Below are 27,524 nucleotides of genomic sequence, written 5' to 3' on the forward strand. Positions count from 1 at the left end.
CCTGACTTTCAGGAAAGCTTAAATCCAGCTTTACAGAAATCATCATTTCAGCACGGTCTCTTACACCGCTCCTGCTTTTAGCGGCATTCAGCGATGTCCCCGTGAGCTCCTGAACAAGAGTTCTAATGAAGCAGCAGTTGCTGCTCATCTCGTAACGCATGAGAGAGAGAGAGACCCAGGAATTGCTCTGGGTTTCAGACTGGGCTTGTTATCCCGCCTCACACGTCCGTAATTAAACACCATCTCAGACACTTAGATTTCCACCTAAGAGGACACCACCCTTCTCTAGGCATTAGCTGCTACTTATGCCATGAATCCCTTCTTTCCGTGTCCGCACCAGCCACATATTATGACATTCTCCTTTTCCCTGGCAGAACCCCTGCACACTTTATGCCCACCAAGATGAGTCACACAAAGGCACGCATCTCGCCTAGCACTCACCAGCGGGGATCTTTCATTCCCAAACACTGAGACACTAGCCATAGTGTCCTGCCTTCCTATCGCCTGGGCTTCCAGCGTAAACGGGATCTCCACCGAGCTGTGAGGCTGGATAATCCCACACGGCACAGGGCTGGAGTACCACACAGCAGCATCTTCCTTGTGCTCTATAAGGGACAGAATCAAAGACAACTTCAGAGGGACCTCTGAGGAAACTTCAAGCTCCTTAACATCTACCACAACGGCAATTCACCCACATTTTTAAAAATCCCTAAGAGAAAGCAGAAAGGCGCAACACAAGGTGCAAGATTTATATAGGCCTAATCAGCATCCTCGCAGGGTCCAAAAGCTGCTGCACCCACAAACACCCACTCCGGTGCTGCTGGCCTCCTTGCAGCAGCTTTTCACAACCCTCAAAGTTCTCCTGCATGAAAGCACCCCAAAGACTAGAACCGAAACTGCTTCCTGAAGAGTTCAAACCGCTCCTGAAGTTCATATTCAGGTAGCTTCCCGTTCTCTCCAAAACTTTAGGTTTGAATATAAAACAGCAAGGTCTTATCCAAACCCCGTTTTTTTCCTAATAAACTCCTCAATAACGACATTTGAGGGCAGGAGGCGAACACGACGCCAAGCCTGAGGAAGGACTCCACAGCAGCCTGGAAGATCGCTGTCGTTCACAAGGGTCAGCATCCACTCGTAAGGGAACTTCAGACAGCACCATCCAAATGTCAGAACAGGGCTGAGCACGTGCAGCAGAGGAACAACACATCCGGGTGAAGAGATGACCAAAGGGAATTAGAGACACTGAGAGAATGTAGAAGTTGTTTACTCCCCAAACAGCATGAAACAGACACAACGCATTTGTCTCTGCCAGATAGACATTTCCTACCTCTACGGCAATCGATCACCTCTAACTTCTTTTTACTCAACAGCCTCTTGTAAAGGAGGGGCAGCCCCAGACTCCCGTGGCAGAGGCTGCCCAGTGCCCTGCCCCAGTGCCCTCTCATCAAGCTCTGCCCCTCCTTTGCCCCAGGAGGCCGGCAAGGACCCTCCCACAGTCCCAGCAAGGCACGAGCTCTGCGGGAGCCTTCCCGCTGGGGACCAGCGCTCCCCAAAGCTCAAGGAAAACAAGACTCCAGCATCTCAGTAAAAGCAACTCCCTCCTCTCCCGTACCGCTCTCGCCCTGCCTGAAACCTCAGCCGCTTGCCCCCGCGATGGAGGGCACCTGCCGCGATTGAGAGACGGAGACCCGGTCAGGTGGAATCAGATCAGATCTGCTTTATTGTTCTTAACATGCTTCTTTTATAAGGCTGCATACATAGTCTAAGATTATCGTGCACAAAGCTCATTGGTTACATATTGCAAAAGTGATTACATATTGCAAAAGCTAAGTTTCTTATTCGCTGTTTCTCTTCACTCTGCTTACTTCGTTTCCTAGGGTTACAAGTTCTGCTTCGGTACTCTCCATTGTATGCCTCAATCTTATGCTTGCTGACAGTTTCGGTTATAACCGGACCTACCTCCTGTTTTGTATAACCACAGGCCTCAAGGTCGCAGTGCCCTTGTGGCCTAAACCTCCACTAGTTGTATTGCGTTATGTTCTTTCTCTTGCAGTCCGTTCTTCATGAGTTCCCACAGACCTCCCTCAATTAGATAAGTTTCACTGGAGGTCTTAGACAAATCATTCCCTTCATTTCCCCCTTCTTGTTGCACCATAAGAACTCGTTTTACAGAGTTGGCTATCAGCTTCTGTAAGCATTGCATAACACACGGCAAAAGCAAAACTAACAATAACACTATTATTATTACAACAGCTATTTTTTCCAAAATTGTAATCCACCATCCAGACAAACCTAATGAAGATAACCAATCTGTAAAAGGATCACTACTTTCCCGAAGTTTTTTCATATTATCCCTTAAAATAGAAAGTTGTTTGTGTATTGATTGGGAGTGATCAGAAAGGTTCATACAGCACATCCCTTCAAACTCATCACATCCGTGCCCTTGTGCTAAAAGTAGAAAATCTATTGCGGCACGATTTTGTAACAGTGCGTTGGACGTGACTGCTGTAAGGCTAACATTCTTTTGACAATATGCTGTCACGTTGTATGGCTTATATGACGTGACATCAATGGGATCATCTTGACTAATATGAGAATTAAACCAAAAACATAGATCTGAGGGGGCAGAGCCTAAGAGGTTAAACTCCTGTATTTCTCTAGTTGTGGTACACAGAGAGCTATTGCATGACATAAAGGGGGAAGAAGCGTTAAAGGTAATATTATTTTTGTCACAACACAGAGGTGTCCTAAAGGGTGGCTGGTGACGGAAACCACAAGTGACAACAGAAGGGTCAAGAGTTATAGTAGAGTTGTTTATCAGGCTCATGTTAATAGGGATTCCTAATAAACACGTTCTAAAAGGATCAGAAGGAGTAGCCATTGAGAGACAAAGGCTACTCTGATTGATTTTTTCCGCCCAAGTGACCCACAGATTTTTTCTCTCCTCTATGTGCTTGAGGGTTTCCCAAGCTTTTGTACTGCTAACGAGGATGGAGGTAATGATACCTGCCAAGAGGCACATCATGCTAGAGCTACTCTTAATCATTTTCATTTTTTCCTTTTATAGGATCAGTTCTATCGCTTGGTTTTTCTTTTCCAGGCGAACCGCTTTTCACACTTTTGCTTTGTACGTTCCCAGTCTTCTCTCGAGACTAGCCAAATAGCAGGTACTAAATTAGTTTTACTACATTCTAAACCACAAATTTGTATGATTTTAGCCCTCTCAATAATCACTCTTTGCCAGTCAGCGCGATAATCAAAAAAGCGACTATTTTCTAAGGGTTCATGCCCTGTTATAAATAACAGTCTCACTGTATCAAATTCTTTCTTTAGGCAAAGATTACACCAACGCCCAGAATGAGTTAAGCGGCACCACCACTCCTTGCTACATGTATAACATACACATAACACCCAAGGGTCACAGTGTCCGCACAAGTTGCAAAGAACTTTCCCAGAGAGTACTTCGTGGCACTCACGCGTATAGCGACTATTCATTTAAAATATTTGAGTCCTCAGGTTCTGTTCCTTTTGCGAGAGGTTCTCCTAGACGCTGTTCAGAATCTTCAGATGAAACTTGTGGTAAGGGTTCACGGAATGGTCGCACGTTCTTTGCTGGGATCCATCGGGGGCCTCTCTCTGTGGAAACACAAGCATAGCCTCTGCCCCACGTGACAAGGGGATAAGGCCCCATTATCTTACCCGTTTCTGGATCACGGACCAGTACAGGAGCTTTAATTCGCATCTCGAGTGAAGTATTTGTGTTAAAATGTCGGATTATTGGAGGATTGCTGTCTAATAAAGAACAATTCAAAAAGTTAAAAACATATAAGGCTTTCTGTAATCGTTCTTCAGGAGTAGCAACTCCTATTCCCCCTTTTTGTTGTTGTAATAAACGTTTTAATGATTGATGGGAGCGTTCAATTAAAGATTGGCCTGTAGGAGAATGAGGGATGCCAGTAGTGTGAGTTACACCCCAAGATTCAAAAAATGTTTTCATTGCTTTAGAGACATAAGCAGGACCATTGTCTGTTTTGATTTGTACCGGGATACCCAATGTAGCAAAAGCACGCATAAGATGCTTACAGACATCACGTGCTTTTTCTCCTGTATGACAAGAAGCAAATAAGGCACCTGAAAAGGTGTCAATAGAAGAGTGGATATATTTCAAATTGCCAAACTCTGAATAGTGGGTAACATCGGTTTGCCACAACTGTAAACTTTGTAGTCCTCGAGGGTTGACTCCGCCTGCAACAGACGGAAAAGAATATCTTTGGCAGTCAGGGCACGTAGCAATAATGTTAGATGCTTGCTGGGAGGTAAGGCCAAACTGTCTTTTAAGGCCTCCAGCATTTTGGTGGAAAAAAGAATGGCTGAGTCTAGCTTGAGCTACACGATCTGGTAACACTTGTACCGGTAATGTCAAAAGATCAGCTCGGCGATTACCTTCTGCAATGAAGCCAGGTAGAAAAGTGTGCGATCTGACATGCATAACAAAATAGGGGTAAGGGCGAGAGTCCAGAAGAAAAACGAGTTCTTGTAATAAAGCAAATAAGTCAAAGTGCGGAATGTCACGCAACACAGATGCTTCAGCTCGCTCAACTATTCCTGCAACATAAGCTGAATCAGTGATAACATTAACTGGCGTTGACCATTTTCGAAAGACTCGAACTATCGCAGCCAGTTCCACTATCTGAGGGGAGCCAGGGACTGTTTCTATGTCTGAATCCCAACGCTCACGTTGGTCGTCCCACCATACTATAACTGATTTGTGTGATTTTCCAGATCCATCTGTAAATACAGTAAGGGCTTGCAATGGTTGATCACTTCGTTTTGGTTTAGAAGTTATACAAAAATTAGCATTAAGCAGCTTATGTGAAGGTGGGTGGGATGTAATCTGGCCCATATAACCTGCTAATGCTAACATAAAAATGTCTGATTGTTGATAAAGCCATTGCAGATATATGGTTGTCACAGGTAAACAAATATAAGCAAAGTCAGTTCCTGATAGCATCAACAACCGTTGTCTGGCCTTAATTATCAGGTGAGCAAACATCTCGTGTTGTGTTACAATAGTTTTTGTAGACTGGTTAGATAAAAAGACCCACTCGATAATCAACAACGGATCCGATTTTTGTGGATCCCATTGAAATATTAACGCATAGGGTTGTCGAGCTGGGTTCAAAACGATTAAAGAAAAAGCGAGATTGGGATCACATCGGTGTGCTTGTCTAGAAGCAATGGCTGTAGCAACTTTCTGTAACGAGGTAACAGCCTCAGGGTTAAGACGGCGTTGAGAACGTAAATCTGTGTCTCCCTTGAGCAACTCAAACAAAGGGCTCAAATCTGCATTAGAAATCCCTAGCAAAGGCCGAACCCAATTAATTGTTCCTAACAACTTTTGTGCATCGTGTAAATTTCTTACATCAGTCTGTATCTGCAAAGGTTGAGGAACTATGGTTTGGGCTCTTATGCGCCAGCCCAAATATTTCCACGGGGGTGTTTTTTGAATTTTTTCTGGCGCAATACAGAGGCCTGCCGAGTTAACGGCCGCCGTGACAAGGGCTACAGCTTTCTCCATGACCATGTGATGTTGTGCAGCCACTAGGATATCATCCATATAATGATACAATAGGACATCAGGCATTGTGATTCGGACAGGGCTAAGTACCTTAGCTACATACCATTGACATATTGTCGGGCTATTTTTCATTCCTTGTGGCAACACAACCCACTGATATCTCTGCAATGGAGCTTGCATATTGACGCTAGGAACTGAAAAAGCAAATTTAGGAGCATCATCTGGATGCAAGGGGATATTAAAAAAGCAATCTTTGAGATCAATAACAGTTAAATGCCAATCTCTGGGAATCATTGTAGGAGACGGGAGCCCAGGTTGCAAGGCCCCCATAGTTTCCATGGCGTCATTGATTTTTCTAAGGTCATGGAGCAAGCGCCACTTGCCAGTCTGTTTTCGGATAACAAAAACAGGAGAATTCCAAGGGCTGGTAGAAGGCACAATGTGTCCCTTTTCGAGTTGTTCTGTGACCAGGTCCTGAAGGGCGCGAAGCTTTTCTAAAGGTAGGGGCCATTGATCCACCCAAATGGGAGCATCAATTTTCCAGGTTAATTTAAGGGTGTCGCGCATTTCAATGGCCCCACCTAAAAATGGGTACGAATTGTCATTCCCCACTGTGATAGCACGTCTCGTCCCCATAAAACCATGGGAACAGGTAACACAAAAGGTTTAACAGAAGCAATACGCCCTTCTGGGCCCTGAATTTGGATCAGCTCCAGGCTCTGGTGGCTTTTGCCAGTTCCGCCAATCCCAGCTAATGCCTGTGGAGTATTGGTTAGCGGCCACAGCGGTGGCCATTTAGCATGAGATATTACTGTAACATCGGCTCCGGTGTCAATAATCCCATTCAAAACTACTTTTTGTTCCCCTCGAATAAGGGTACATTGGCACATAGGCCGTTTTTGAGAAAGAGACTGTACCCATAAAATTTGTGGGTCCCCAGTTGAACCAAACCCACCCTGCCTTTGTTGGAGCTGGTCCAAATTTAAACAATTTTTGCTTGTGGGCATAAGGATCAGTTGTGCTATACGGCTACCTTCCGGCACCGTGCAGGGAGGAAACGGGGTCCATGCCATGATTTTAATGTTTTCGGTACTATCAGAGTCAATAACACCTGGTAATACAAAAAGACCAGATAATGTTGTAGAAGACCTCCCTATCAATAAGGCCTGTGTTTTTGGGGGTAAGGGTCCTGAAACATCTGTTGACAATAAGTGAACCGAGGAGTCAAGTAACGTTACTGTGTGGGCGGTTGCCAGGTCCAATCCTGCGCTGCCGGTTGTTGCTGGGCGAAGACTTGAGGCGCTGCTGCTGCTCCTCTTTGGGAATTGTTGAAGGGTGACGGCGTTATTTGTGTCTGCGCGCGTCGCTGTCCCGCGCTCCGAGATCGGTTTCCCTGGATTGGTTGTCCCTGCAAATCATACTTGGACCGACATTGATTAGCATAATGACGACCCTTTTTACATCTAGGACAAATTCCTGGGACTCTGGGCTTAGCGCCAGCCTTAGTAGCCAGACAATTTTTCTTTAGATGACCAGGTTTACCGCAGCTATAGCAACTCCCCAACTGGCTACGCATGGCTGCAAAAGCAGCAGCCATGGCCTCAAATTTATAATCTACAGTACCGATTCTGTTACATGCCTCGATCATTTCAACTAAAGTAGGGTTTTGATTCAGGAGAGATTTTAAAAGCTTTCTGCAATCTGCATTAGCATTTTCAACAGCCAATTTTAACAACAAAATTTCCCGTGCTTCCGTATTATCTATTTGGCGTTCCAAAGCCTGTTTTAATCTATCGATAAATTGCATATAGGGTTCTCGAGGTTCTTGTGTGATAGTGGTAAAAGCCTTCTGCGGTTTTTGAGAGTCAGGAACCTTAAAAAAGGCCTTTTTTGCCTCCTCACGAATCGCTTCAAGAGCTTCTCGTGGGATTCGGGCTTGATCTGCCGGGTTAGAATGACGACCCGTGCCTGTAAGGTGTTCCAAAGTCAATACAGCAATTGCATTGTTGTTATGACCCGCATAAGTTAAGAGGAGCGCTTGGAGTCCCCCCCTCCAATGGGCCTCCCACAAAGTATACTGAGTCGGTGTTAGGAGCAGCTGCGCCAAAGATTTTAAATCATGTGGAGTCATAACATATGTATCAAAGACAGAAGATAACAAACTTGCAAAGTACGGTGAAGAAAGTCCATGTTCAGTAACAGTACGACGCAGTTCCTTAACTACCGAAAAAGATAAAGCTTCCCATTGTCCCCCTCCGACTCGCCCTCCGCCTCGCGGATAGAGTACAGGAGCCACTATCGTTTTGGCAATCTCCAGTTCCCCCTCCTGTAAGGCTTGACGTCTAATGCTGGCCCACACATCATGTGGGTCGGGGGGGTATAAATCTGGCTCCTGTTCAGGGTCTATGGGTCCCGGGTCAAAGGGGTCGTCTTCAGGTGGATACTCCGCGGCGCATACTGTCAGTGGTGCCGAGGGCTTTGCTCCCTCCGGTAACGGTGGGGACACCGGGGGGGGGTCTTCCTCTTTGTCTGAGTCTTTCTTATGAATGTTTTCCTGGGCTTTTAAAACCTCAAAAATGCTTCTCCACCACGGGAGCATACGCTGTGCTTCAGCATTCCCCGTAGTTGCCGCATCCCATAACTTCACTCCCACATTATCCCAAAGGTCTCGTGTAAAAATAGTGGATGCGGTTACAGCAGGTAATTTAACTTGAACCCACTTAAGAATTGTCTTAAGATCCTGCCCAGGAATGCTCTTCCCATGTTTTTTAAGAAGAGCTTTCATAAGCTCATATACGTCTCTCTCAGGGGCCGACGCTTGATTCCCCATGTTTCCCACAGCTCACCTCTCTACTCCGGAGGGATTTCAGGCCGCCTCCTGCTTCCTTTCAGCAGATCATTCAAAGTTCTGTGGGAGTCGCAGCAAGCCGCTTCAGCTAAGCGGTTCGTCGACCCGTCACGTCGGATCCTTAAACGTATCACGTCGGGGTCACCAATTTGCCGCGATTGAGAGACGGAGACCCGGTCAGGTGGAATCAGATCAGATCTGCTTTATTGTTCTTAACATGCTTCTTTTATAAGGCTGCATACATAGTCTAAGATTATCGTGCACAAAGCTCATTGGTTACATATTGCAAAAGTGATTACATATTGCAAAAGCTAAGTTTCTTATTCGCTGTTTCTCTTCACTCTGCTTACTTCGTTTCCTAGGGTTACAAGTTCTGCTTCGGTACTCTCCATTGTATGCCTCAATCTTATGCTTGCTGACAGTTTCGGTTATAACCGGACCTACCTCCTGTTTTGTATAACCACAGGCCTCAAGGTCGCAGTGCCCTTGTGGCCTAAACCTCCACTAGTTGTATTGCGTTATGTTCTTTCTCTTGCAGTCCGTTCTTCATGAGTTCCCACAGACCTCCCTCAATTAGATAAGTTTCACTGGAGGTCTTAGACAAATCATTCCCTTCAGGCACCAGCACCGCCTGCCTCTCCCACTGGGTGACCAGCCTCTCCCAGCTCCTGCAGCTGCCTGGGTCCTCCACCCACCAGCCCACACGCTGACTCTTCCCATTCCCACTCGTTTTACAAAATTGCAGCCCAGGCACCCAGTGGGTGACTCTGCCGGGGAGAGGGAACAGCGCCAGCGAACTGCGTCCCTCTCGTCATTAAACTGGCACCCGCTGCGGCACAACGGCATTGAACGTGGCTGCAGCAAGAGCAGCTTTTGGCTTAAGTCTGGGAACGTTCATGCTCAAGAGAACCAGAGAAACCTGAGCTCACCTGCCACACCAAGGACTAGTTTCCCCTCACCACTCCTGCCGCAAGCCCCTTTCCCATTTGCACACGCCTTCACTAACTGAGCCAGACCCCAGCTTTCAGCAGGCTGCTCGCCACCTTCCAAACAAATGCTGCATTTTGGGCCAACCCAGCACAAGCCCACCGCTTGCAGGGAGAAGCAGGAGCAGCCCTTTGGAGATTCGTTACTCCTCAAGTCCAGACAACAGGCCAATAGTGAATATAATCACTGCTCCCTTAAAAAAATATAAAATAAAAATAAGACAGAGACATGGCCCTGAGCACTGAGCACATCTCATCATGGGCTGCTTTCAAAGCACGGCTGTGCTCACAGCGAGCTGGGCAGAACTAGCTCGTTAAGCAACATTTCTCATTTGGAGCTGAAGCCAGGACACCCCACGCCAGGCAGCGCGCTGGGCATGGGTACGTGGGGAAAGGTGGCCAGCTGCAAGGAAAGCGCCGGTACCTGGCTGTGAGAGGCAGCGCCAACACCTCCTGGCCAACACCACCCACGTCCACCACCAGCGCCAGCTCGTATCGCCTCACCGTGTTGGAACACAGGGTGACCTGGTAGAGGAGAAGAGCGTCAAATACTTAATCACTGCCAGAAGCCATCAGCCACACGTGGTGTCCTCTGGCTCTCACCCACGGTCAGGAAAGGGAGCGATATTTTGCCTTAGTTCTTCTGCTGGTCCACGTGTAGACCACTGTCTTTCCGAGTAACAAAACTCTTCTGGCGATATCCGATTTATTAAGTACGCCTTGCATACCAGGGCATATGTAAGCTAAATTAAAGCACAATTAATGTTCTACTTGCCACTGGGACCAATTTTTACTCTCGACTACAACAGCATAAATCCAGAGGAAATCTGTTGACTTTCACAGAATGAGTCCAGTTTTACAGTGGGAAGCTGAGGGCAAAACGTGGCCCAGCAGCAGCTGTGCAGCTCACGGCTGCTGGAGCTTTTCCAGTCCTCGCTGCAGTGGATGCAACCATTCTGCTCAACACGAGAGGAAAGATAAGAGCGGGAAGAATAGCAAACTGCTTTATGCAATGACATCTTCCTTTTAACAGTCACCTTCTGCCCTCATCCTTCCCCGGCCCACTTTAAATCAAATTGCTCTAAGCAGCTCAGACACACACGCATGGCTTCTGTGCTTGACCGTAGGGTACATGATCCTTGGCTTACAACTTTGGAAACAAAACGGTGCTCCGCCCCAGAGTACCCCAGCTCACAAAAACCTAACACGAACACCGATCTCTTACTTGCGTTATGCCCAAAGCCAGCAGCACTACAGCCCTCCTGCGCACCAGCGAAGCTTCAGCTCCACTGTTGAAGCACGTATGGCCGGGCTCGTGCCATACCTGGATACCCAGGGCTCCTTGGGAGCGGATGGTCCCCTTGCAGGGCATTATGGTGAATTCAGTTGGCTTGATGTGATGTTGGGCTCCCTTCCTCCAGGACGGGCAAGTGTTGTCTGATATCTGAGCAAAACTGGTGACGCTGCGCTGTCCTGAGCCATCGCCAGGGATGCGAAGGTTGAAAGTCATGGGAACCAAGGAGGTGTTAGTGAGGCGACACGGCAGGGTGCGAGGAAAGCCTGGGAAGGTGAGACAAATATCAGTTAAGTCCCCAGTTATCCCGTGATTCCTGGTGTGACTCTCCTGTTAGGACAGACCGGTGCTTGTTGTTTATCTCTTTTCAGTGTGAATGAGAGGTAATGGAGAAGCTCAGGGAGGAGTGAGTTGTGACTGGAGTTGCTTTTTCCATGGATGGCACAGCTTGCTTCCTTGGCAATGGGCAGTGCCGTTGGTGCTGAAGAGCTGTCTCTACCTGTGAGGAGCTCTCTCACCTGCCCCCAAACCAGCCCCAACTCTTTCTCACTGATCAGTGTGCATCCAGACAGAGCATTTATTCTGAAAATTCAGCCTGTAAAATCTCCCATTAACTCCATGAACATTCCCCCAGTTTTCAATATATGAAAGTAGGGCATTGTCATGTCAGGAAAAGAAAGGATGAAACTGGGCACTACAACATGATGCATTGCACTCTAATGCAGTTTCTCTAGGCAGGACCCTTAAGGCATCTCCTGTTTTGGGGCAACCAGACTGAGCACATGACAACTCAGCCCACCTCACTGCAGGCAAACCTGATGCTTCCTTAGAAATGAGCAGGAACTGTGTCTCACCTTACCTAACACACGGGGACATCACATCCACACTGCCTTTGATTACTGCCCACAAAGCCTGACATCACTTCAGCTCTGACACTTGCTTTCCACAACGGAAAACCAGTGGTACAACCACACTGGGTGAGGGGGTGGCTGTTCTGCAGAGGCAGGACACCAGCCCGCAGCTTGGTCTGGAGCGGACACCAGCTCTGCCAGAAGACACCTCCCATGCCCTGCTTACCAAGTGCTATTTGAATAAAGACAGGGAGGAAAACCACCTGCAGACACAGCAGATAGTTTCTCTGTGCCCAGCAGCAGTGACCATTGCCCACCGCCAGCAATTACTCCGGCAGGGAGGCGGGGGTGGGGCACAGAAAGGACATGCACCGACTGACCCACTGCACAGCCCCAAATGGGACCCAAGTCACCAGATGCAGACAACAGCCAGCAGCACAGTGACAAGAAGCAAAAACACAATAGCTGCCTTCAGCTGAAAAGGCCTTGTTAATGAAATCAGATTAAGTAGGATGAATCTCCTATTACACAACCGCATTTCTGACGGTGCGTTTCTTGTGGGTTTATTTATTCAAAAGGAAGCAGAGAAGTGTCCGAGTGGTGATGCAGGGAGAGGGGGCAGTGGCTCAGGGAAAGTATCGAGTTTTCCTAGAAAGTCCATGAACAGCACGAAACCACAGAGGCATCCTGGGCACAGAATGATCATGGCCCTTCAATCAATCCACAATTGATTTCACATGTAAACTTTAGATCATCTCAGTACAAAGCCTTTTCTCTGAGACTCGAGATGGAGAATCAGAATCTGCGTTTCAGTGGAGATGCTCTGGGTGCTCAGCCACCGGCTCCGTCAGTGGAGCAGTGCTTCGGCTGGGCAAGGAGGAGGAGCCCACATCTCTGGAGACATCACTGCCCAATCCAATGCCGAGCTACTGCCTGGGCTTATTACCGGGCAGGTGATAACGAGGAGCCCTCACAGCACAAATTAACAGCTCACACTAAAGGTCAAGTGGGTAAGTGGTGTCCTCGCCTTGCAACAGGAACGTTCGCCCTGAGCAGCCACAGGCTAGCGTGTGGCTCCAACTCTCTCTCCTGCAGCCCCATCCCCTGGGCCCTTCTGGGACAAGGGCTTTCACCATCATTCTGCCGCCAAGGATTGGGAGGTTGGGGCTGAGCAGGCTCTGAGGGCACCAGAAAAATACTGACTTTCTATTCCTTTGGTCCTGTTGGATCTCACGGCAGCAAAACACCACCTGAGCAAGCGGCAGCCCTGGTTCTAACACCCTGAAGGCTGCTGTGGAGGAACACAAGCGACAGACGCTCCCAAAGCGCTTCATTTCAGTAAGGCACAGACCTCCCCACCGGCGGTCCAAGCCCAGGGCACACTCACCAAAGGAGACGTCGCCGAATGGAGGGAAGGTACATTCAAAGGGAAAGTCGGTCCGATGACACAGCCCCTGTAAGGACAAAGGCAGAGGAGGAACTGGCTTGGTCAAAAAGAACTGCAAAGCGTTCGGCTTTTGTTACCACCGGGACGGATAGAAGCTGGTCTCAGCAGCACAGTGGGCTTCAAATCAAGCCGTCACCCCTGCGCTCGGCACAGCATCCCTGTGCACAGGAGGCAGCCAAAGCAACGTGGTCAGCAGGTGGCAGCTGCTGAGGTGGCTCAGGGCACCAGGGCAGGCAGGGTACACCCCCAGGTTGCTGCTGGCCCAGTGAAGGACCCTCAACAAGTGATGGCTCTGTGCCTCAGTTTCCCCATCTGTCATGTGACGGGCAGAGCTGTCCATGCAGAAGCAGGTTCATTGTAACTAGCCCTCTCAGCCACAGGTTCCCTGCTTTGGTATCTCTTTGCTGGAACTGGCCTTTCCATGGGCTACATGGACATCTTCCTCAGACCTTATTCAACACTATCATTACGCGTGCAGGAATTTGAGGCACGAATCCACAGGAGCCCCAGACATCTACTGAGAAACGCAGCACAAGTTCTACACAGTGGATGGTTGAATCTTGGAGGAAAGTATCAGCTTGTCACCAGTGCACCAGCTGACACATCCAAGAGCAAGACTGTTTGCACCACCGAACACGAGTGTCCTGAAGCCACCACACCAGCTCGCCCATCCCTAAATTCAGAGAGGTTCCAAACTCCAAAACTCACCAACATCCACTGAAATCAGCACTTGAAGCTGCACAACATCCATTAATTTCATGGTTGATGCCAATCAATGCCAGCTCTGCCTCTTGGTGAAAAAAACAAACACAAATCAAGGAGCACAGTGACCCGTGCCTTCTAGTTTTATTCACAGGACTGCCACCGGGTCTCTCGTACACATGAACAGACCCCAGCCTCCCGCAGGAGGGACCTGCACTCACCCGTGGTGTCCCAGTTCCAGCATCCCTTTCTAAACAGCAAAAGAACAAGTGTTCAGGACCTCGTCAGGTCTGTTTCCAAGTAAAGAGTAATCACCTATGGTTTGGGCATCTTCTGACTGCACAATCAAAAAGCACTCAAAATCTGACTTTCAGGAGTTTCAATCCCATGCTAATTCTTGATTCCTGGAGCTGAATTAGTTCCTGAGAACAAGTTAGGTAGCAAATCCCTTCTGACAATGAGGTTCCCTCTCCAAGGACCTCACGTAATCAGACTTAACCTCCCGAGCCCCAGCATCCTACTCTGGATGGAGCAAAGGGAGCAGACATGCTTTCCGTAATAGCACTTGCCAAAAGACGATAGAAAACTGCCTCCAAACCAGCCACACCTGGGTCTCACACTGGGAAACTGCCAAGGGTGAGCCTTGCAGCGAGGGGGGAAATAACTGCCGTTTCTGCTGAGCACACAGGAGCTGTGCTCAAGGAAGTCAGACCTGAAGGACTGCCCAGAGGGCTCGGCCAAGCAGCCAGCCCAGAGCCCTGTGCGCTACAGCCGGTAACAGCACAGCTTGCAAGAGAACGGGGGAAGAGGGCAGTCTTTATGGCAACAGCCACATCTGCCAATAGTGCTTCTGAAGGGAGATCGGGGTCCTCGCAGAGCAGGAAGGAGCACAAGGTAGGAGAGGAACCACCTGCGCTCCCACCGCTGTTCCTTCCTCTGCAGCCCCGTGTCCCACCAACCAGCTCACCTCCACTCAAAAGATCTGGGAGTTTTTCCTCTCTGGAGAACTAAATCCAGTGCACAACCCCCCCTGAAGAGGGAGGCTCGGCTTGCCCCGGTGGGTGGGCATCTCAAAAGCATTTGAAACAAACAGCTTGAGTTGTGGGGCTGGAGAATGAGAGATAAGGGCTGGACAGGGATCCTTGAAACAAAGGCAAGACAGAAAGCAAGGAGACAGATGCCATCTCGAGGAGAGGAGTCTGCAGTGGGAATTACTGTGGAGGCACCCCCCAGGCTCCTGTAACCCTCCTCACCTGACGGTCAAGGTCACGGGCTCAGGGGACCCATCCACACTGAACCGGAATTCTTCTGTGAACTGCCCCAGGGCGGTGGAACTGAAGGAGATCTGGATGACTTGGAGGCCATCTGGTAAAACGATGCCCTCCTGGGGGAGAAAGGAGAAGCAGGAGCCCTGAGCGGTCGCTGGAGGGACCAACTTGAAGGGGGCATCGATGACTCCTTTGTTAAACAGGACCACCTGCAGCAGCAAGAAAACAAAATGGAAATACATGAGGAATTTTCTTTCCTTACAGAAGGCTGATTTGTTTTCTAATTAAACTTCTACAAAAGGCAGAAGATGCTGTGTGCTGCTGCTTGGCTGAAGCCAAAGAAAACACAGCAGGACAGTTTCTGCCTTTGGGTTTTTGCATGCAAAAAAACCCAGTGATGACTTCACATAAACAGAGTCACTCTGGGTTTATTCCACTGGCACAGAGCAGTCCGCTTGGACTTGCAGGGCTGAGGATGTGCTCAGCATCACCAAGGCGATGCAGACCTGCCCCAAAGAGCAGCAAAGGGCGGTCGCAGCATTACTAGCGAATCGTCACCTAACTGCTCCCGCTCCAGATGAGCCCAGTCCTGCCAAGGGCAAAACACATTCAGCTCCCATTACAGCCAGCAAGTTTACTGGATGTAGAAAATACCTCGGGACAGCCCTACAACCAGCTTCAGCAGCACTCCCCGACTCTGCTAGGGTACGTCAGTGAGGCGCATTTTATTCTTTTCTTTAATCTGAGAGTCTCTTTGTCTCTGCTCAACCAGACATGTCAAGAAAGGATGAGAGTGAGGGGCATAGCAGCTCCACCTGCTCTAAAGAATCTCTTTCATAAATATTCACAGCCATCATCTACTAATTTACCGTTATTTACTGTTCCAACAAGCTACACAATCCTGCAGCATTTGCTGAGATTCAGCAAGAAATGCCCACGCCTGCCTGTGAGTATCAGCACACTGGTGGTCACCAAACCTACCCAAAGCAAAGCTCTACAGTTTCCGAAGGCTGCAGGTGAAATCCTGCCATTTCTGTGGACTTATCTACCTGCTTGGCAGTTATTTTCCCTAAGTTTTGTCCTCACAAAACCTGTCAGAAAAACTGAGACAGAAGCAGAGGTACAGCCCTTTTTTTTTAAATTTTGTAGCTGCTGTTGAAAACATTCATGTATTCAAATTCTGCACTGGTAACTTGGAAACTACTCATATGTTTTACACCTTCATTACAAATTGCACTTAGGGATCCTACACTGAGGTTTACCTCCAGTCTGGCTACTAATACAGCACTTACAGTATCATCTACTTATGCACATTTTCTCCAGTAATGAAACCAATAAATGGATATATATAGAATCAATAAAGAATCAGCATTCAAAAATGCATACAGCGCACAGTATTTTGGTAAGAAAACACCTTAACATGTCCTTCCCTGTAAAAGTCAAGCTTTTGAAAGTGTCTGGCATGATGTATTGCCTCATTTTCTACCTCTTTCCGTCGCTGTATCTTTTTGTTTGCGGTTTTTATTTTGAGAAAACTTGCCACAATCGGCGGGGGGAGGCAAATACGCAGAAAGCTCCTTTGCTTTATTTCCAGAACTGCCCTGCTCTGTTCATAGAGCCAGAGGGGCACCAGGTCTGAAGGGTGGCAGGAGGCTGGTCAGCAGGGACAGCGCTCCCGGTGCCTGCGCGGGCAGCTCTGCGCGGGGAGGCTGCCCGGCTTCCCTCCGGCGCCAGGAACCAGCTGGATGCGCTTCACTGAAAGGTGTTTGCAATGGACTCAAGTCGGAACACAACATGTTTGTGCCAGCTGCTTTTTCACCGCCAGGGTACCAGGGTGCTGAAACCTGGGTGCATCATCTAGGGCTGAAACAAAAGCCCCTGACCTTTTTGAGCCGGTGTTGCTTTCATGTGTCAAGGGCTGGATTTTCTGCACGAAGCCTCCCAGCTGATCTCAAAGGGAGGTTGCCAAAACGCAGGGATCGGGGCTTTGTGGACAACATACGCACCTTTCAGACCCCATCAAAACTATCCAGATTCTGCAAAAACTCCCACATTTAACTTACATCAAATAATCCATGCACATAACTGCCTGTGTTGCCAGAAATCCAGCAGGTCCACAAAGCTCACTGCTGCCAGGGGCCATCAGGATCCACCCCAACCCCAGCAAGCCCCACTGCTCACCTCATAGCTGTGGGCTGATCCAACAGAAACCTTCCCGATGTCCAGCTGGTCAAAGCTGAAGCGGAGCTGGGGCCCTATGCCGCTCCCTTTGATGTGCAGGGGCAGCCTGGTCTCACGGCCTGGGGAGAGGTTGCCATGTCAGTGCAGAATTCCTTCGGTTCGCCTGGATTTTCCAGGCAGCCTCAGTGCTAGTCCCTGACTCCGGGCTGGGTGGCACCAGCACTAGGTGCTCTGCGAGAAGATTTACACAGAATATTTGTGGCTGGTTTCTAACTTCTGACGGAGCCCTTGGGCTAGTTTGTAACTTAGCAATCAGTTTGCACCCTCAGAAAGTGATGCTGCGTATAAAACATGATTTCTGAATTCCTTCCCATGCACTTAAACGAGCTTTGAAATCCATTCAGAGAAGGCACAAAGCTCACAAAACAGAGCCGGAGAGAAAAATCTGCTGTCTGTATCGCTGCAATCGAAGACGACCGCACAGGAGCTGAGAAGTATGAGCCCAAGCAAGGCAAAGCAGCCTGCTGACAGCGATACCCCAGCAGCCTGCTGACAGCGACGCGCGCACCCGAGCGCTGCCTCAAGCAGGCAGAGCATCTCAGCCACCACCTGCGCCTAACGTAGGGCTCCGTACCGGGGCGCTCCAGGGCTCACCGCCTGCAGCAGCGCCTTGTTAAGACAGGGCTTTACGGTCTCCAGCGAGCAGCACTCACCTGTTCCCACCATCAAACCAAGAGCTCAGCTTTGTAAAGACGCCCCACCTGAAGCATGCCGAGCAGTTACGGAAAACCAGCCTCCTCGCTACTGAAACCAGATAAGCTCTAAGTGTACTGCTAACACACATACCCCTTGCTGCAAAGGCAACTGAGACCACAAGGCTTACAGCTGAACTCCAAGATGCTCATTTTCTTCCTTAAGTCTGCTAAGATGGCATAGTGCAGGATCTTTCAGTCTGAAGGCTTTCCTGAACCACTGGAGCAGCCTAAAGTGCCTGAATTCTAGCTCAGATTTTGGCTTAGGTCACCCTGCCATCCCATTCTACTCTTGTACGGAAAGCGAGTAGCACAAGGAGCAGAAGAAAGCCCCAGAAGTTGTACACAACCGTCACTGTGGCTTTTGTGCAAAACTATGCCTCTACCCTTTGAGCTCCTTTTGTGTGACACCCACCATTAACTAAAGCTTAGGGACTGAAAGTTGGTTTCTTTTTTTATAAAAGTCTGCTGCTTAGTCATTCCAGAATGTCCAAACCAACTTCTTATTGCAAAGAGCAGCCCACGTGTGACTAGATCACAACTCGGAAAAAACCCTCCTGGAACAGCCTTTTCAGTGATCCCTGACTTTGGGCTTGCAACCGTGGCACGGGGATGTTTGATCACGTCCAAAGCCAGAAAGGAAGAGCTAGGGAGCTTTTGCTGAATTCAGTGGGTTTTAAGTGGATCCAGCCGAAGCCCAGCTGACAGCAGAGATGAGTTACACTTCACAGCTCAGGCACGCATCAGAGGGCTGTGTACTTCTATTGCACAGACACCCGAAAAGAGGCAGTACTGGGTGCTCGCTGTTCAGAAGATTTTTCCATCTTGCATCATATGTGGCTTAATTTTCATTAAAAACTTGACATTCTAAACCATCAGAGCTCTTAGGAAATGACAAAGATTTCCAAGGGACAAGTTTTGTCCATAATCATGGGTGAGGCATGTCCCATGGCCACTATCATCAAAAAAAATTAGGGGCCATTCTTTCCCTTCTGCAGCAGGCCCTCAGCCTCTCCTGGAAGGTCTGCGGAAGCTATCCTTTCTTCTTCCCCTACACTGATGCTGGAACTTTAGGAAACCCTCGGAGTTTTACGCTCTCTCCTTCCAGGTGAACCTCAGAGAGCGCTCTCCTGAAAGGAGGAGGAGCAGAGTAAAATACAGACCATTCAGGACAGCCGAGAGAAAAAGAAAGAAAAAAGAGAGTATGTCCTGCTCCTCGCTAGCAGCTGGGGCTTCCAGGAGCACCCAGCCGCTGCCCAAGGCCTGGGTACCCCGGGCTGGGACCGTGTGATGCTCCCACCACAGCATGTCCCAGAGCACATGGACCAGGGCATGGAGGGGCCGCAGCCTCCTTGTCCTCAGTCCCAAAGCCACACCTGGTTCTGTGGAGTGAGAATTCGGATCTCAGTCGGGTTAACACCTTGGCACGTCATGGAGGGATTACAACTCGGCATTCAAAGAAATAGGGGTGTGGGTGGCCCAACAGCACAGAACTGTTTCCCAGGTCCCTAACTTCTGCTGCTTTCTGGCACTCATTTTTTTGCCCACAGAACGTCCCCAGGTTTTGAGATTGGTTTTGAATGTGATTCTCATCCAACCACATCAACACAGAGATCCAGTTTTACACGATGTAGGACACGGCAAGGTGAAGGAGTGATCAGCATTTAGGATTTTGCTTCTCCCTGCAAAAGTGGCTTAGAAATGGGTTTTGGAAGAAATCAGACGAAACCCAGTACATTTCCATATCCAGAAAAAAACAACAAAAAAAAGAATTTTAGGTGACTGAGCCCCCCCACCATGTGCTTCCTTCCAGCACTCAAGAGCCATGGCTTTATTTGCATGAATAACTAAGAAAGTTCATTTTGAGCTTAAACAAAACAAATTTCAAACCACTTCTTAACTGCTGGCTTTGCAAGTTGCACAGTGCTGATGAGTTCTGTAAATCACCTGATCCAGAAGTGTTCGGCTAAGCAACTTATGGAGGCAACTGCAAAAAAACGTGGAGGCCAGCCACTTCCCCGTGGGGCTTGAGATCCAACTGCACATTTCACAGTGCTGCACTAGGGCAGAGCTTCTAAATATTCCCTGCAAGGGGCACACACTGTCTGCAAATCGTCCTCCAAAGGGATCTGTGACTGGCATGCAAATGCACGAGGAAGGCAGTCACACTGCTCAGAGTCGTCAAGAAGCAAAATTAATGACTCCCTAGTTAAAGATCACTGGTTTCTTCTTTAAACTCTTTTTGCACCCTGGGACAGTTTCCACCCTGACGATACAGCGGCTCAGCTCTGTTTTGTGAGGGATGGGGGGTAGGTGACCTCCTTGAGGTCCTCTCCCAAGGGGCCCATGGAAGAGTTCAGATCTCCTGAGGGACCACGAGGGTTTTTCCAGAGCAGGCTCCTCTTTCTAAACACCGATCGCTTGCCCAGCTCTGTTTCCTGTAACTCCCAGGTTGCATGTAAGTAATTTTCCTATTTCTCTGCCACAACAACAACAAAAACTCTCCAGGCACAACCCCTGGAGATCCCTACAGCAAAGCGATGGACAGCCCCACCACCAGAGCAAAAATCCCAGGGCCAGGAGCACAGCGCTGAGCCAGGATTCCCTTGGGAGCAACTTTTTAAATCAATCCTTTCCTTCCACAGCTCTAACAACTGCAGCTGGCGGGCAGGAAGGCGGTTTGTTAACACGAGCCCTGGTTAATTACTGTAGGTGGCATTTGCCAAGTAAACCCTGCGCAGTTACCGTATAAATAAAAAGCTGTTTCATGGCCTTTGTATCTGTCAGCTTGGAGCAGTAAGGAATGGCTCGAAGCAGCTGGGTTAGTGATCTCAGCACCCTCCAGAACGGGAGCCTGGCTGCTGGGGACCACGGGCCTCGCACCTCCTTCCTCTTAGATGGGGAAACCCAGAGTGTTCCCTGGATGGAAATCTGACAGGGGGCCTCCCACTCTTGAAAAACACCTCAAGCAGCACCACACGGACGGAGAGGAAGGACAAGGTAACCTGAACCACGGAGCTTGCTGCAAGCATTCCCTGCCCCGTGCCAGCACAGCAAGGCCATCACCTCTGTAAGGGCAAAGGCGGCATAACTCGGTGGGTCAGTGATAACCGCTCCCAGAAAAAGACCTGACAGCACTCCTGTAAGTCGGGAGGAGCATAAAGCTTGTCTAGCAGACTGCTCGCACTCTGACTTCTGGGGAGGGTGCTCACCCTGCTGAGGACAGCGAGCCCTGTAACACGCGACCCAGATGAAGCATAGACTTGAGCCACGAGGTGACGATTCCCACGCAGGGACAGCAGCACACGTGTGGCACTTTCACAGACACCCTGCGCTCAGCAGGGCTCAGCCACCTACGGTCTGGCAGTGCCTGGAGAGCGGGAGGTGACCCAGGGGCAGGGAGCACGATTCACTCAGCTCCTACCGCCTCAGGAGCCCAGTGGTGCATCCACGTAATAAAGGCTCATCCTGGAGGTCTGTAGGGGCTTAGTGCTCGCCCACCAAAGCTCTTCTGCTGTGTACCTCTCTGCCTTTACAAACACCTTGCAGCACAACGAATGCATGGTATGAAAGCTCGCTGCTTTGGCTGCTCTGGGATCAGCGGTCGGAGCCAGGCGCGCTGAGCCCTGGCTCTGCACAGACCAGCTGGGAGCCACAGGGACAGCAGGAAGGTGCCGGCACTGCCCTGCTGACCACCGGCCCCGACTAGAAATTCCGTGGGAACCAACTGGGCTGGAAGAGTATTTGTGCCTCGCCTTTGCTGTGGGTAGCAGGAGGAGGAGAAAGGAGCTGTACCTGAGATGTCGCAGTAGACTGTTGATACACTCTGGCTTCTCGGGGTTTGAAGATCACGTAAATTTCAACTGAAGAATTTGGCCAGACATCTCCCTCCTAAGACAGGAGACAACAAACCATTTATCTTCAAACGTTACATTTCTTGTTTTCAACCACAGCCCTGTAAGCCTTTATTTAGAGCATCAATGACGAGCAAGGAGCAAACAACACTTACAAAATGTGTAAGACTTTGGAAGCAGCTGTGAAGAAAATTAAGTCCCTTACCTTTACTAGCACCTGGTAAAGGCTTGGTTTTTGGTTTTTTGTTTGTTGTTTTGGTTTTTTTTTTTAATTAGGGCTATAATAAAGGACCTAAACTGGCTGGCTTCAGCATATCAAGGATCTCTTCAGAAGTGCCAGCTGACCTAAAGAAAAGATACGGTTTCCCTCCAAACCTTCCCTTATACCCCTGTGTCACTACAGCCATGTGAACACGTTTTCTCAGATCAGAAGAGATTTAGCAAGTCAAATGGATTTCTCCATTCTTAGTTACAAAGATAGAAAGAAAGAAAACCAAGCCTGCCTTCATCATTGCAGAAGAGATCTGTAAACCAGCTCACAAACAAAGGCAAGGTCCCGTCAGAGCTGGCTACCCCGGCCAGGGCTCACTGTCCAAGCCTCCCTCTGCTTGCAGGCAACAACTGGCAGAAGAGGAATATCAGGGCTTTGCAATCTGCTCCGGCTGCCTGCGGGTCTCCACAGGGGGTATGAGACATCGCCCATGACACAAAGCCCTAGTTGCCCTGGCCTCCTCCCGTTCCTGCATCACCGCTGCTGTCGGAAGCAGAACTGGAGCTGGGTCAGTGCCCACGTGGCATTTCTCTGACACTAGAATGTGATCCTGGCTCAAAATAACCCAAACCGAACACCAAAATGGTGAACTTCCACTACACAAAAAAAATCCAGCTTCAGCAAGAACCTGGGGGAACCCTGCAAGCGTAAATCTTCAAACAGCGAGGGAGTGGTGATGGGTCCCTGCAGGTGTTATTCCCAGCGGCCGAGGCCCCAGCGGGATGATTTGCCCAACACCACCGAGACCACGGTGATTGCTGCAGTGTTGCTGGGATCTCTCTGTACGCTGTATAATTCACCAGATGTCCTGCCATGCTCCAGGAAGCCAGTCAGTGGTGCAATAAGATCCTGGCAAGGGACATATCTCCCTACATCCAGGGTGCTGCTGGATCCCAAGGCACAGTCAGAGGAGACTGCTCTAAGGCATCAGAGGAAACGAGCCTACGGACGAGCAACACAACCCATCCATTCACATGCATCCGCACAGCTCTCTGCAACAATCCTAACGCAGCATTATTGATGGAGCCTTGCACTCATATCCTCGCTCCCAAGAAAACCTGCACCAGCAGTTAATAGACTCAAATCTCTGACATGAAATCACCGTTCTCCAGGATTCAATGTATTTGGGCAGAAACTTTGGTCAGTACATCCACAATCAGCTTCCCTGTATTGTCAGTGAAGCTACACGCCAGACTGACTCAAAGGGAGAGGGCAAGAAGAAATCATCAGTTACACATTATTCTACTATTCTGCGGCTAAAAAAAATTGTTAAGGCCATGACTATTTTGGGAAACCTTTGTCATTTCTCCCTTCATTACTGCTGTATGTCAGACCATACAACTGGAAAATACTGCGAGTTATTTCTCCTGGGAAATGAAAATAGGCTGTTGGAAAGGTTCCTCACATTCCTGCTACCCCAGGGGGAAGAAAGAATTGCTGGTTAAAAGGATACACTTCACTACTCACCCTTGGGGCTACTGCTACATAGGCGTACCAGCCCTGGGACACGGCAGGAGCCAGCGGTCTGCCGCGGCTAGCATGTTCTCCATAAGATGGCAGTTGAGTCAGATCATGGAAAACTACCGTGGATGCTTGCCAGGACAGAAATGCAACTATGCAGTGCTGTGAACACGATATTGCAACACTTCTGGCTTAATGTCAGCCTCAGGCAGGCTGCAGCTGGCAGGTGGCATAAAATACAGACGGTGGATGTATGATGATCGCGCACAAAAACTCCTGCTGTTGCGCCCTGGCTTTGCTACAGCATACGGCAACGTGATACCCGAGGGGACGGCACACCATGACTCACCACTACAGAAGTGATCTCAATAAGGAGACCAACCGTAAATAGATGCAGATCCTATTTCCCCTCCCTCAGCCCCTATAATAATGAGAATCTCCTCCATCTCCACCAGCCTGAAAAGGAAAAAGCTGGTCTTGGAAAGTGAGGCACCACCAACTGTCGGCCTGCTTTGTTTGGTGGAGGGAGAAGGTGATCCATGGAAAGGAAATCACTGCTCAAAGCACACCAAAACCCCCAAAGACAGAGCTGGCAACACAAGTACTGAAGTGACTCCCCAAAGTGCATCCTGTTAGTTCAGGGCACTCAGGGAAAAGGCCAGTATCTGCCCCTTCCCATAAATAACCGAACCCACAGCGAGCGGTGGGATGGACCATTGCTCCCACTGGAGATGGCGCCTTCTGCCAAAACCCAAAGTGCTCTGCAGTCCCCTCTCATTTGGATGGGGACCAGCTGGGCACCTCAGCTGAGGTGGAGGTTTGCAGAACAAATATCGCTGTTATCTCCTGGCCCAACCTCTGCACCACCAGCAGTAGCACTTGCGTAACCTGCACATCTTGAAGACCACCTCCATCGGCTCAGAGCTGACACGTGGCACTGAGGAGTCGCTACCAGGCAATGACAAGACAGTGATGACTTGTCAAGGTAAGAGCAATGATTACAAATCCTTTTCCTCCCTTTCCTCTGGTTTCCATTTCCAAGGAGTCAGCTCCCATGTGTCTGTACTGTGACTTACAGCTAAGCTGTGGTGGGGAAGGTGCAGCAAAGGACTTTGTCCTTTGAGAGCCACCTGGGCTTCTACCACAGATGCTTCTGCTGACATACCATGCGTCTTTGCAAAAATAAATCAAATTTGAGACGCACTCAGAAAGTCAGAGAAACAGCTTGTTTCCCACAGGCTTGGACGGCTGCTCAAAATGTTCATGGTCACAGGCTGACTGCAAAACCACTCCTCCTCTTTTTTCTTATTGTTTTCATCAGCAAGTTAACCTTATACAGGCTGAAACAGCCTGCTGCAGCTTCCACTGAGAGCAACACCTGGCAGCTAACAGCCCGCTTGCACAGCAAAGCTGCTGCACAAACCCTGCAAAGCCACCCTGCCCAGAGAGCCTTTCCAAGGCTATCGTCCCTCCAGCGGCCTCCTAACCTCTGGAAACCTCCAGCCACTTGTTCCAAGGGTTTGATTCTTTCTGTAGGGTGCTCCCAGGCACCACAGGTGATAGGTGGGAAGAGCAGCTGCCGCTTTTGGCCAGGAGGTCCGAGGCAGCAAGGTCCCAGCTCTGGTGGGGCCCCTCCAGCAGATTTACACGGCGCTGCAAGAAGGGTCTCTGTCCACGCTAGAAGTTACGGGACTCTCACCGGGGAGAAGGTTGTGGAAGTCAGCAGCAGTGGATTTTTAGATGTTACATTTGATAGGAAAAAAGACTAACATTTGCTGTGAAGACACCCGTACGCCAGGGGGGAAATCAGACATCAGCAAAACTATGAATGTGAAACCCATTGTTCCATAAATCATGGAATTAATGGAAATCTAAAGACTGATAATGCTGAACAGGACAGGAGGGGAACGACTCCTGTAGTATCCCACTTACACCCAGTCCTAAGCAAACTGTAACATCAACACAGCCATTCAGGAAAGGTTTCCACTCAAGACTTGAGGCCAGGCTACACTCTGGGTCCGTACAGCGCTACACGGAGCACCAGGACTCAGCGGGCAGCCAGGCTGCTGGACCTCACCCTAATGCACTTCAGGAGCCCAAGAGCAGGTTAAGCTCGTTATGGAGACCTAGCCCAGTTGTAATGAAGCAGGAGCCCTGGGACATGCTCCAAAAGCAGCTGGCACAGCTCAGGTGATCTCTCTGCAATACCCCTGCTGCTCTGACACAGGCTCTTGGTCCCATCATGCTGCTCTCAGCTGCAGTGGTGTGAAACTGCAGCTGTGCTGACACGGGGGGCTCTCAGCCTCATTCGGGCTATAAAAGAGAACAGGATCCCCTTCCTTAAAAAAAAAATAAAAATAGTTTCACCTACTATAAAAGAAAGAAGAGGCTCGCATTATTCTAGGGTTTGCTCCAAGATGAGAAGGGATTTTGCATTGCTCAGGCAGCAGGCATTCTTCATCTCAGACCACGCAAATACTCAGAGTCAGGGCTCTGTTTCATTGAAGGACATGAGGTTTTGATTGCGCGAACACCAAAGCAAAACGTTTTCTCCAAGTCTGCAATGAAACTCAAAAAGTCCGTTTAAACCTGCCAGCCTTGCGTGCAGGCTCACAGACGATGCTGGGAGGGAGAGTCACACATGGTATAAATCCAGATTATAAGAAGGGATTGGTCTTTCCGTGATTAAACTTGGGCTGAACTTGGCCTCCTTTCCATAGAGGACCTTTTCATTCTTCAATAGGTGAACTAATGCCCATGGTTAATCCCCATACGCTACGTGTAAGGCCTGCCCTTATATATAATAATCAGTACCCCTGAACACTGTAAGGACACTTATGAAGTGCCCTTCATTTACAGCCCTTGCAGCAGAGCTCAGCTTTAGGCAGGCTCTCGCCGCCTGCCAGGAGCTCACTGTTTAGAAACGCTTTTTTGCAACAACCTCTCCCAGCCTCACTAGAAACCTCATGTCTTCCCTCTCGGCACATCAAGATGCTGATGCGGGTATCTGCCAAGTGACCTCATCCAGGGAGGAGGAGGAGGAGGAAGAGAGGTTCTCAGCTATCACTTACCACCGGCTCAATGGCAAAAATATCACTGGAGAAAAGCATAGGGTCTTCTTGCACCTTTGCCCTCTGGTTCTGGAAGGCACAGGAGAGAAGGGAAAGGCGTTCTTGGAGCGTGGGGTCCATTGCACACTGCTTGAGAAAAGAATTCCTCTCATTCTCCTCCTGCTTCTGCAGCCTGCGACAGCGCCTGCAGCCATGGAGAGACACAAACCAAGCAGATCATTTAATAACATTTGCAGAGACTGTTGCGTAAGCGCAGGAGCAGCAACGCCCTGGGGGAGGAACAGCAGGAGCAGCTCAGCAAGGGGCTGACCCCACGCCACGGGGTCCCAAGCAGATCAGGTTATCACTTGTTCGCTGGCATGGCAGGTAGTTTTACGCCACACTCACGAGCTAAGAGGAGGTTTTTGAAAGCTAGCAGCCCTCCGGAGAGCCTCCTGGCTCAAAGCTACTGCCACGACTAATGGACAACCCACCAACACCCTCAGATGGCTTTTCCTCCCGTAGAGGTGCTCGGGGGAGATGGATGAAGGTGAAGGAGCACACACTGCAGTGCTTCGCTGGCAAGGGGAGAGCAGCTGGGATTCAGCTGCAGGTTACCAGCACCACTCTTTTTTACCTTCCCTTTTGGACTGGCAGGGATAAGCAAACTAGATCTGCTCCACTGCCTACACTGCCATCCAGCAGAGGATCCCAGAGCATTTGATAAGCAAACTCACGGACTTTCAGGCATTGCATCACTTCAGTGAAATTAACGGGTTTATATGCATGAAGACAGAGGCCCCGAGAGGTGAAGGGACTTTGCCTAGCATCACCCAATAACGAAGGCAGGACCAGCATCTCTGAATCCAAACCCTTACATCCAGCCTTGAACCACTTCAACGTTTTTCTCTTTTTGGCCTTCTCCACAGAGCTTTGACACAGGTCACCTCTCCCTTACTCGGTAGTTGTAGCAGCATTCAT

The 27,524-nt window shown here is 49.3% G+C and overlaps 1 pseudogene; it reads right to left on the minus strand.

The window, feature by feature from the left end:
* Nucleotides 1-993: 993 nt before the first annotated feature.
* Nucleotides 994-27,524, minus strand: LOC121082033 (annotated as a pseudogene).

Source organism: Falco naumanni, unplaced genomic scaffold, assembly GCF_017639655.2.
Source record: "Falco naumanni isolate bFalNau1 unplaced genomic scaffold, bFalNau1.pat scaffold_172_arrow_pat_ctg1, whole genome shotgun sequence".
Taxonomy (NCBI): Eukaryota; Metazoa; Chordata; class Aves; order Falconiformes; family Falconidae; genus Falco; species Falco naumanni.